Here is a 12,154-nt window from a genome sequence, read left to right as displayed (position 1 = left end):
ATTTATAAAACTCAATTTTTCATCCAATATAACCCCAAGGTATTTAGTTTCACTTCGAAATTTAATTTTAACGTTGTTAACTTTTATAATTGGTGTTCTTGCCTTATCTAATTTGCCCTTTACGAGTAGCGCGACAGTCTTTTCAGTTGCCAGCTGTAGCTTATGCGTATTACACCACTCTATAATGGTATTGATAACTTGGTTAGCTGTTTTTCTATACTCGCTCTAGAATCTTCTTTTATTAATATTGCGACATCATCGGCATATGCCACCGCTTCAGCCTTTAGAGCAGGAAAGCAATTTGCTATATTGTTTAGTAGCAGATCCATGCACCAATTCCAGGCATTTGGTCCTATAATGGATCCCTGTGGGCATCCTCTTTCCGTTTTTGCCATAAATTTTTCATATTTGGTATTAATATTAACTTTTCGATGTCTAAAGTATGACTTAAATACTTTTATAAGCTCTGTGCTGCAATTTCCTTTAATCAGTCTATGTATGATAGAGGGCCACCATAGATTGTCAAAAGCACCTTGGATGTCTATAAAGATTGCAACCACATATTTTTTGTCTGTATTTTTACAGCTTCTTATTAGGTGACTTATTGCGTCTTCCGTTGATTTTCTTGGTCTAAAACCATATTGGTTTGGGCTTTCAAGTTTTAATAATTTGTAGCTTGCTTCCATTCGCTCCACGATTATTCTCTCGTATACCTTGCTCATTGTCGGTATTAATAAGATCGGTCTGTAAGAGTTTAATGTACCTTTATTTTTATTACTTTTGAGTATTACTTTAACATTAGCTATTTTCCATGCATCGGGAAATATTTCCTCTTTAAAGCAATTATTGATGAGTGTGTAAATTATTTCAGGCTTTTCCTTCCATACTTGTTTGATTATTTCCGTTGTAAAGTTGTCTATTCCGGGTGCTTTATTATTTTTGAGCCTATTTATCGCGTTATTTATTTCTTGAAATGTAATTTCATTTTCCATGTTACAGTTTTTATAGTTTTTAATGTCCTCTAATACTTGTCGATGCTTGTCGTTTTCAATTTTCTTGTCGTCCTTTGGGGCGCATTTAGTTAGGATAGCATTTATCGTTTCTTTCCAGGTATTTGTATTTGTCCCATCCCCTAGTCTTAATGATGTTATTACCTCATCTCTTTTGATTTTATCTCGTACAATTTTATAAGGAATACTCCATGGATCTCTATTTGATTCAGTGGTCACAAAATTTTGCCATGTTTCATATTTGATTTCTAATTTCTGCTACGTATTTGTTCCTAATTCTTTTGTACCTCGTTTTTGCATCTTCGAGTAGGTCCACCAAGTTTAGTTTTCTTATTTTGTTGTATCTTTTCTTTGCCTTATTTAATTTCTTTCGCATTTTGGCTAGATTGTCATTCCACCAAAGAACTGCTTTATTAGATTTTTTCTTATACGGTATAGATTTCTTGCATATTTGGTCTAGTATAGTAGAATATTTTTTGACCGCCATTTCTGGCTCATCTATTTGTAATTTATTCAACGCATCATTTGAGAATTGATTTATTAGGAGCTCCTTAAATGTTTCCCAATTGGCTTTCTTGTTGTTAGTTATTGTATTTTATAAATTTTCTGTTTGTTTTTTCGTTAATTTTAAGGTCTAAGATAACGAAATTATGGTCACTAGTAGTGCATTTTGATGAAACATTCCATCTCTCGCATATACCAAGTGTGTTCTCACTGACTAAGGTTAGGTCGATGTTTGACCATTCAAAAGTTGGTGTATCACTGGCTTCGTTTATACGTATAATCTATTTGCAATTATAAATTCTTCCATGATTTCTTCCTCGGTCATCCACTTCTTCAGAAAACCATAGATCTGATTTTTGCATTGGCATCCATAGTTATGATTATCTTTTTTGAATTAATTTATGATTATATTTTCCATCTCAATAGTATTGGCTATATATTTAGTGAGAATTGGCAATAAGTATTTATAATGAAGAAGTCCTCCATCTCAGTCATAACTTGGAAGCACATTATATGAGGAGTGTCAAAGTGTGTTAAATGAAAAGCCTCTATTTTTTTATTTGCAATTATGGCAGCAACCCAGGGGTTATCTACTCCAGGTTGTATTTTAGATAGATACCCTGCAGAGTATCCGCGAAAACCCTGCCTTGTATGTATAAGGTTCTTGAATACACAAAATATCTATGTGTAGTTCTTCAATTAGGAGTTCTAAATTGGCAGCAGCAGCCATTGCTCTTTGTGCGTTTATTTGTGCAATTCTTAGTTCCATTCAATTTTATTATAGTATAATTCTAAATATTTTTATATTCAGGGCATTCTTGTGTTTTATCGTATGCTTGACCTCTTCCTTTATGCGTACACAATTTATACATTGCGTCTCTTTCTGCAGTCTTTTTTAACGTGTCCTTTTTCACCACAATTCCCACAGATTTCATCTGTGACCCTTGCCAAAATTTTGCTATATGCCCATATCTATGGCATTTAAAACATCTTGTGATATTTATGTATTCTTTAATTCTATAAGTTCTCCATTGCATAAATATTCTTCCCTTTTCAACCACCAATCTTCCTAAGAATCTACCTGGTACTTGTACTATCCAGTTTACATTATTATTATTATGTGTCTTAAAACTGTGTTTCATAATAACTTTTTTCTTTTAGTTCTTCTGTCTCATTTGTTTGTATTGTATCGAAGTTTTTCTCAATTAAATCTTCCTTTAAGTCTTCAAGCTTGTATTCTTTTCTCCACATCGTATATTATGATAGATGGGAGGTTTTTCTCGGTTTCTTCAATTTTCAATCCCCTTTTTTTTAAAATTAACTTTTTTAATTAAATCTATGTCTTGTTTGCTATTTACTTCAACTACTACTGCCTTATCTTGATGTTTTCTGATTCCTTAACTTTCAATTTGTTTTTGATCCCTTTTTAATTCATCTATTACTTGTGTCTAATATCTTCATTTGTTCTATCGTCGTTAGTTTCTTTTTCATGGTTTAATTCTTATATAGATCATGTCTTTTGTTACTGTTTATCTCTCTCTGTTTTAGGTTCAACATCATATTGCCTTCCGGAGCTTTTCGTCGAAGGTTACCTCAAGCGTAAGTACTTTTTATTCTGCTACCTTGAAATATTGACTTCCATTTTTCTTTTTCAATAATTTCTTCATTAAGCTTATTTCTCTAGTACGGCCCCATTTAGCTAATATAAATTTTATCGCGGTTTACTTATTTTGTTTGTCTCATTAATAGAAATTCTTCTAATATCGTCCTGGTTTCTGATAATTTTATCTAAGTTACTTTGTTCGTTCTTCGTATTCTTCATTTGATTTCTTCTTTCTTTTGTATTTGTCTTAATATTGCCTAACATCTTCCGGCATGGAAGTCGTTGAGCCCGAAACGTATCGTCCTAAAGGTCGCTTCAATCTCCTCCGTCTCTACGTCAAAATGTTTTGTTTTTAAGGTGTTCATTTTCCATAGTCATCCCACGAGTGCGGTAGGAATGATGTCAACTGTTCAGCCCGCAGCCTCCTATACTACAGCAAGCCCTAAATACTACGGAGGTCGGCCGGTACCCCGTAGGGATCGTTCAGGACTGTGCTATTTAAAGTCCCCACAGCCATGCATCCATCGACCACGATGCCTCCCACCTTGGATTGGGACGTTGTACCCATGAAAAACCTAGGTACGATCACTCTCTTAGCAACCCATCCGTGGTGTAGGATGGTGGGTCCCCCCACCACGGCAAGGTGGTGATCCACGGGGGGAGTAGATAGGGACAGTTATTGTGAGAGTGTTGCCACGAAAGCAACAGACTCCGGCTACCTCGCCCCTACGGGCATACGCCCACAACTGCTACCCACCCGTCCCACGAAACCGCCCCGAGAACGGCAATAGAAAAATCCAAGCAGCGCCCTGCGGGCGTACGCAGGATGGACAGTTAGCCGCGACGAGCGAGCCCTCCTGCTCCTCCAACCAATTTACCTCCTAGGCACCGCACTTACGCCGTTGGACACGGTATGCGTGTTAGGCTGGTACGGTCCCGCATCTCGCCCGCCGCGCCACGGGGACCACGGGGAGGCCTCTGTTCATTTGTGTCCCGACCTGGACACACCCTAACCCTGTTGGGTGGAAGTCTTTGGAAGGGGGGAGGATGACTTTATTTTAGAGGAGGGACCCTGCCTAATTTCGAGTGACTTATCGGTTACGTGAGGAAACCGCCCGGAGAGAGCAGTCTCGAGAGAGTTACGAGGCTGCCTCCCACTACTAGAGCCCCCGACAAGCTTCCAGTTAGGTACTTCCTTGAAGACGCGTTTATTATTCAGCTCTCGAATCACTTCAGCCAAAGGGTTCTCTCGGACAGTAATCGACGAAGACGGCGAAAAACCTCTGGTACTGACACGAGGAACTGGGCCACCTCCGGCCATCGCCACTTCTGATTGGAACCAACTCACGCAAAGCGACTCTTGCGCTTCAAGGCCCGTACACTCCAGCAGGAAGTGCTGGATCGTGTCCTATCGACCATCGTAGACACATGCGGCACCGTCCACAAGCCCTAAACTAGTAAGACGTGCTCGGAAGTTTCCGTGTCGGTGAGAACCTGCGTGACCCAGTGGTCGGTTTCGGTTGAATAATTTCATGGCCATTCTGAGCCATATTGTGTCGAAGAGGCGAACGTGGTACGACCCTTGTTTGACGAGTTCCACATTGTCTGCCACATGTTTATCGCCTCGTCCTGGATTTGCCCTAACGCTACTTTTTTCTCGGTTTTCCCGCGGGTATTTCTATGTTTCCGATTTTTCGCGTCTTGTCCCTTACGGACTCTATATCGCGTTCGCATACTTCTCTATCAATATCTCCGCGGGCATCGCTCGGCAAACGAGCAAACGACTCGAAGGACGCGGTTCTATATGCCTTTACTACAGAAATGAGGGCTTTTCCTCTGGGCGGATCTAAGGACTCGGATGTCCTGCTTGGTGCATAGGTTCCCACAACCTGCCGCGGACGTATTTAATTTTCGGTACGATCCTCCCTGATAAATTGTTCTTAGCGTTTCGCGTGACTCAATCCCCATTGCGCTCTCGCCAAACGCCCGAATTTCCGGAATAGTAGCTCGACGCTGCTACTTATCTTTCGGCAGTGCGTTGTGCACCTCAGAGTCCACCGTCGAAGTGGACCCCCAGGTATCTTACCGCGCCTTTAAACTTTATACTCGCGTTATTAATCCTAATGGTTGGTGGCATGCTAACAAAGTCTGCGGTTTTCCTATTTCGTTTTACGCTTCCTATCCGGTCGACTCTCCCTCCCCGGCTCCCGATTGGATTCCGTTGTTACCGCTTCGTTTTTAAGGACGACTGGGCTTCGGTCTTTCGTTCCGAGACCTGGAGTTTTCGTGACATCGCACCATTTTGTTATAGGTTCGCCGCGCGTTGACCTTCTACCTCTATCTCTCTACGCGAGTTTCCGCTTATTACGACGGCGAGATCATCCGCCGTATGCACGAATTCTATTTTTTCTGCTTCCAGCCGTCGCAGAAGACCGTCAAACATTAGGTTCCAGCAAGGCCGGACCGAGGACGGAGCCCTGCGGGCACCCCCTCGACGCCCGCTTGGAGACCTCTACCAAACCTATCGCGAGCTTTACTATTCGATTGTTGAAGTAACTTCGGATTACTTCGAATACGTTTTCGCGGGCAGTCCCGGGACTTTAGCGCGTCTAAGACCAAAAGCCACCAGACGTTGTCAAACGCACCCGATGTGTTGAAAAGTAACGCGACGGCGTATCTACCTCAGAGATCCTTACCAATCTTCGCAACTCGACTATCGCGTCCTCCGTCGATTTCCCGCGAGAAGCCGAACTGTCGATCCGAAATTCTACCCGGCGCCAGCGACGCTCCCGTTAGGCGCTCCTTAATTAATTTTTCGAAAAGTTTACCTACCACAGAGAGGAGACAAATTGGTCTATAGGATTTCGGTTCCCTTTCGTCCTTGTCCTCTCCCTTCAGCAAGGCCCGCAACGAGCCAATCTTCCAGGCGGAGGGAAAGACGCCCCACTCTAAACACCCGTTAAACAGTTTAGTGATCTGGCCGGGGATCACTTTCAACGCTGCTTTTAATACGCTAACTTCCACGAGGTCGGTTCCCGGCGCTTTATTGTTTTTGAGAGTCTTCGCTACTCTTATCGTTTCTACCACCGTGAAATGGGAGGCGTCCGTGTGTCTCAGGTGGCGTGTACGCGTTAGCCCGTAATACGCTTTGTTCCGGTGTATCGCTCGCAACTCGGTCATCGGGGACGTGTACTTTAAGAAGACAGTTGTCTGTTTCCTCTAGAGTCAAGGTTGAAGATTCGCCATGCCTGAGTGTGCTGAGCACTCTTTCTACTCGGAGTTTCTCCGCTTGTTGCTTATAAACGAAGCCCCAAGATTCTAAATTTCTATGAGATGTTACGAATTCCCGCCAACTATCGATCTTTGCCCTTTTTATATTTCTGCCATACAGCCGCAAAGAAGAGCGGTACTCCGACAGTTTTTCCACGTATGAGAGCTGGCCATGTTCCTTCTGCAGGCCACGTCTCAACCTGTATAGCCTTTTCTTGAAGATTGTTAGCTCCTTAGTCCACCACGGGTTGGACTTCCTAAAATGCCTTTTTCTTGGCATTGAGGCCTAGCATGCCTCGCTAAGAACAACTGCGAGCTTTTCGGCCATTTCCTCTACTTCCTCCGCCGACCTCAACTCGAGCGCCTCCAGCATGGACCCTGAAAGATCAGCGAGAGTCCCGGAAAACCGTTCCCAGTCGGCCCGACGGGTGTCGAACCTCATGTTCGCGGCACCCCCGGCGTCCCGCCCCTTCGGCACTCTGAGCCTGATGTCGATGGAGTTGTGGTCGCTGGTTGTCCAATTGTCCCGTACCTTCCATTCCCTGATGAACGGGTCATGGAGGGCGACGCCAAGGTCACATCGATATATGATGAACCTCTTGCCGTCCAAAAGGTGGGTTTCTGGCTAGCATCGTTGACCACCTCTATACCAGATGCCCGGATGAGGTCTTCGACTTTCGCACCTCTTTCGTCCGCCTCCTGGGGACCCCACAGCGGCGATCGGGCATTGGCATCTATCGCAACTATCAATCTCTTCCCCCTCAGCGAATGAAACACCATTCGAGGTGCCTGAGGTGCTTCTCTATTTCTTCGCAGTACTGAAAGTAGCACGAAGCCACATAGAAGGAGAAGCCAGGTGCTTGCACTTCTGCACAGACACAATGAGCTGTGCTAAGCTGCGAGATAAACAACAGCTGGAATTGAGAGTTACAGGCTGCCACCGCTGCCCACGGGCGCTGTGAACGCACTGCGGCCACTCTCATTCCTAATCCTAACCCAACTAAAGTGTGACTCGAGTCCCGCTTCCTGACGCATGGCTCCTGCAATAACAGGACGTCAAGCCGCTTTTCGACGACGAGCTGACGCATCTCTTCCGTGACTTTTGCCAAACGTCTCATGTTCAGCTGCAGGACTCTCACTCCCGTGGTCGCCAGTGAGAAATTTTCAGACAAAGTAGGAGTAAAAGGGGAGCTTGCCGCGCTTTGTTGCGGCCCGGCTCGATCCGGTTTATTATGGGTGTGGGGTTGGGGTTTTGGGGAGTTCGCGGAGCTAATTTCATCGTTGTTTACGGCGGCGCAAGTCGCGGAGCTATTCGCAGGGCTAATCGCGGTGCTAATTCTAATTCTGTTTTCGCGATTTTTCCTTGCTTCGACGCTCGGTCCCAGCCGACTATCGGACGCCGGCGTGGGCCCGCCCACGGTCGCGTCGCATCTAGCTAGCACAACTCGGACGGCACGAAGGCCGCTACCACTAAGTGCTTCCTGGGCTGCTGCCCTACCCGGCAGGAAGCATTTTATCAGGCGGGCACTTCTCCTAACCAAAGGTTTTATCATTTCCATTTATATTCCCACGAGTACGGTGGAAAGGAGGGTCAAGCGACGCAGAGCCACCACTACGCCACCAAGCCTAAATACACCGGGAGGGCGGCAGATATCCCGGGCGGATCGTTAGCGACCGCGATCTTACCGTCCACGCGGCCATTCATGCCCTCGGCACGGTACCTAACACCTAACATTAAGACGAGCGCCATTGTTAGGAAACGCCTACCTATTCATCGGCATTCCACCCGAGGCAGACGAACGAACGAGACAAAGTAAAACGAAACGAAACGACCGGAGCGACGACGAGGATACCGATGATGATGTTCCTGAAAGAAAGAAGCCGCCCTTTGGCCCCCGCGCCACCGGGCCAGAAACCGGGAGGCGCGGGGCCCATCAGGCGCAGACAGAGACCCCTGCTACCCCGCCATCGAACCGCAGCATGAGGAAGGCGAGCGGACATGTGATGGGTCTCCGGGAAGGCGGAACTTGGTGTAGGTAGGACAGGGATTGGAATAGATAGGTACGGGAAACGCACCCGTACCACCCCCAGCACTCCAGTCCTCGGATGAGGAGAAAGTTTCGCTGTGCGGGCGACACCAAGTGCGCTCCTCCAACGCATCCATGTGCGCGTGCTACTTGTGAACCATTGGTCAGTGACGCCGACTTGTCGTAGCAATGCAGTGTGTAAGCCTGAGGGTGGAAGTCCTGAAAATGATAATGATAAGCTCCCTTCATTCGCCGCGGCGTGTTGCTTTAGAATCTTGGAGAGTTTTGGGGTTCCCGGCACTACTCGGGAGACCTTTAACGCTTGTGGACACTCGCTGGCCATGATGTGGCTGGAGGTCCCGCCCATTCCTTTCAATCCCTTGCTTTGTTGTCCCCAGGGCCGCACCCATTTGCATTTTACGTTTTCTGTCAGTCTCAACACGCATCGCGGCAGCCCCCGACAGCGACGCCGAAGCGCACCCCGGGGGGGGGCCGAGTCCCCACGCGGCGTGCCGCTTTGCAATCCTGCATTGGGTTCAACTGGGTCCTTAAGGCGTGTTGTCTTTAGCCTTTTTTGAAACCCACCGCGTGGCCAGCCCCGTGAATTGCAACCGGAGTGCACCCCAGGGGCCTAAGTCGCCTCGCGGCGTGTTGCTTTTCAATCTTGCGTTGGGTTCAACTGGGTCCTTAAGGCGTGTTGCCTTTAGCCCTTTTTGGAACCCACCGCGTGGCCAGCCTCGTGAGTTGCACCGGAGTGCACCTCAGGGGCCGAATCGCCACGCGGCGTGTTGCTTTTCAATCTTGCGTTGGGTTCAACTGGGTCCTTAAGGCGTGTTGCCTTTAGCCCTTTTGAAACCCACCGCGTGGCCAGCCCCGTGAGTTGCACCGGAGCGCACCCCAAGGGCCGAGTCGCCACGTACTGCTTTTCCGGATGTTTTGCTGACTTCCAACGCGTACTGCCTGACTTCCTTCCGTCCTCAAGGTCCGGGCCCATAGCCCGTGGGACCGGGTCCATTTTGCCCTCAGTCTGGGTGACTGCCCCTTTGGACAACTCCCGGCGAACCTCCCCGCGTGCCGCATGCCGCAGAGAGAAACACCGAGTGTTCTTAGATTGTTCCACTGCATGTCCGATCCATCGAGCCGGTTTCCAGCCACAACGTATGCGGCGTCTCGTTAAGGACACGCTTGCGACCTTCGCCCCGACATTCGACAGACCCGGCATGCGCGCCTGGGAACAATCCGTATTTTCGAGGCCACCCAGAGTTTGTAAGGGGAAGCGGCGGAGCTCCGGGCCGAACACTCTGGGGCCAAGTCTTAGGACACCAGTTTTTGGGCTATCGGTTTGTTTACCGATTTTGCGTTTTCATTTCCTAGATTATTTGTCCAGAGTTTGTGCTGGTCAATCTAGTCATTCGCAGTTTCACTTTTTGTTTAAACTCTCCTTCGACTCTTCGGCATTCACGCCTCGGCCTTGGCTCTGTGTGCGAAACAAGCAAGAGGGAGCCACGCTACTACACACTAGGTGTGGCGCGCCACATATGAGCCATTTGGTCTTGCGACTCCGACTCGTGGCAATGCTGTGCTAGTAAGTAGATAGGGACAGTGGGAATCTCGTTAATCCATTCATGCGCGTCACTAATTAGATGACGAGGCATTTGGCTATGTTTTCGTCTACGGTGCGCGACGACTGCTACAAAATTACAAGTCGCCAAGTCGCCACCGACAACGATATTGCAGAGCTGTTTACTGTTGGGTGTTCGCAGTCAACACCCTGGAGCGTGAAGGTCGGAGTTAGCCAAAGGCAGCTCGTACTTCACCTCGACCATACACGCAATCATTCAAACTCGCGCGATTGATGCGGAGGCCCCAACTCTACGCGCCATCCATCATGCACAACCAGATGAGGCCACGTTCCGCCTTCCTTTGTTATAACGCGATGTCATTGCGTTAAAACGTTTCCAGTTCACCCATGAGCCCCACAAAACTCGAGTCGTCAACGTTCGGAGCTGGGCGGACGTTAAAACCCAGCTCTCGCAACTCAGACTCGCTTCGCGAGCTCAAGACACCTCGCCACGAAATTGTAATGGCGGTAAAAACGAACATTATTTCGAGGTACTCCTGTGCGCTCCGCCACAGCGGCTGCCAGATCATTACATGATCGGTACTTCTCTACCTTACGCTCGTGGGACATCTCCAACGCGGTTTCGCTAGACACTACTTGCGCGTCTACGACCACTGCCTCACCACCCTTAGCGATGGTCAGGTCGGGCCCGCCTCCGGCCGGCAGACGTCGAATACGCTTGTTCCGCATCGACGCGCCATCCTTCTGCTGTAAATAGCCACCAACTTGACGGCATAGGTCGTCATGCCGCAGGATTCTCCCTCCGTGCGTTCTGAAGCAGCGTTGCACGCAGTGAGCCGGCGTCTCGGTTTCGGGACAACCGGCACGACAGCGATTATCGCGCCCATCACGACCTCGGGAGCATCTCGCTCTAGACGGTATGCAGTTAGCCGTATGTGGTGATAGTGCACGTAGTCGGCCCCTGGGATGGCATCGGCGCCAGCCGATACCCAGTAGGAGCTCAGGTTGGAGGCCGCAACCTCTCTGAGTCCACTCCCATCGCACGACTCGCGCAAACCAGGCCGCACACTGCTGTCTGAGCTCAGCGGTTGTAGTCACTCTATGGCCCCGCACTCGCATCTGGTTTTCACACCAGACAAGCTGCCTAGCCACATACGTGGTTTCGGCAGTTGCGCATGCTGCGGGCAGAGTACTCCGACACAACCGCTGCAGTCGGTTATGCTTCAGAATTGGGATCAAAGTTCTCAATAGAGGCATTCCAAGCCCGCCACTCTGTATCGAGCGCATGCAGGTATCCAGCAGGAACATCATGGGGAAAACGCAGCCATCGTCGCACCGCAGTGCGTACGATGATATCCTTACCCTTGAGGGTTTTGGCCGAGACCGTACCCACTGTCCATCGGTGATAATACCGTGGAAGGAGACAGTCACGCAACAAACCTCAGCCGCTGTTGCGGCTTAAGAGATGCCCTCGTGAGTTGCTCGATGGCCTGAGCTAAGGGTGGATCGCTTGCGAGTTCCCTACACGCAACCCACACGCAGACCACATGCAGAGAACAAACTGTGGTCTGCGTGTGCGCAACCCACACGCAGACCACATGCAACCATCGACGCACGCCACATGCAGAGAACGACAGCGCCTCCGGGCGTCCCAAAGCACGGATGAAAGGACTGTGACGGGAGTAACTATGACTCTCTCGGTCCTCAAAGCAACACGCCGCGATGGTACTTAGAGAGAGTTGTGGTTGGTTCGTGATGCGCCAACGAAGTCCTCTAGTAAGGACCTTCAGCCTCTCACGTCCAAATTGTACATCCACATCCTCGTGGTGTCCCGGAACCGGCCTACTTTGGAAAGTTTGAATCGGTGGTGTCGACTAAGCGATGTGTACACGAAAGGGCGCCCCTAAGGGCTTCGGCCCATGCCGCCTAGGTCATGGTGAGTGGGGGGCCAAGGAAAGGGGGACCGGGGTTCTTGGGGGGCTCTCGGTTGTCAAATCCGTTTGCCCCCATCCACGCAGTAAATTATGAATAAAGCTAAGAATGATTCTGATGTCCCGGGTTCTCGGATAGCCCGGGGTCTGCGTGCGAGTGCTCGCTTGAGTGAGCGCGCGAGAGGTGCGGAGGACCCTGACGGGGTCGCAGCTGGTCCGTCGCGAAT

Source organism: Nylanderia fulva, unplaced genomic scaffold (genome assembly GCF_048542155.1).
Source record: "Nylanderia fulva isolate GAGA-0341 unplaced genomic scaffold, ASM4854215v1 Scaffold756, whole genome shotgun sequence".
Lineage (NCBI taxonomy): Eukaryota > Metazoa > Arthropoda > Insecta > Hymenoptera > Formicidae > Nylanderia > Nylanderia fulva.
The sequence above is the reverse complement of the archived record's forward strand: the minus strand, read 5'-3'. Positions refer to the sequence as shown.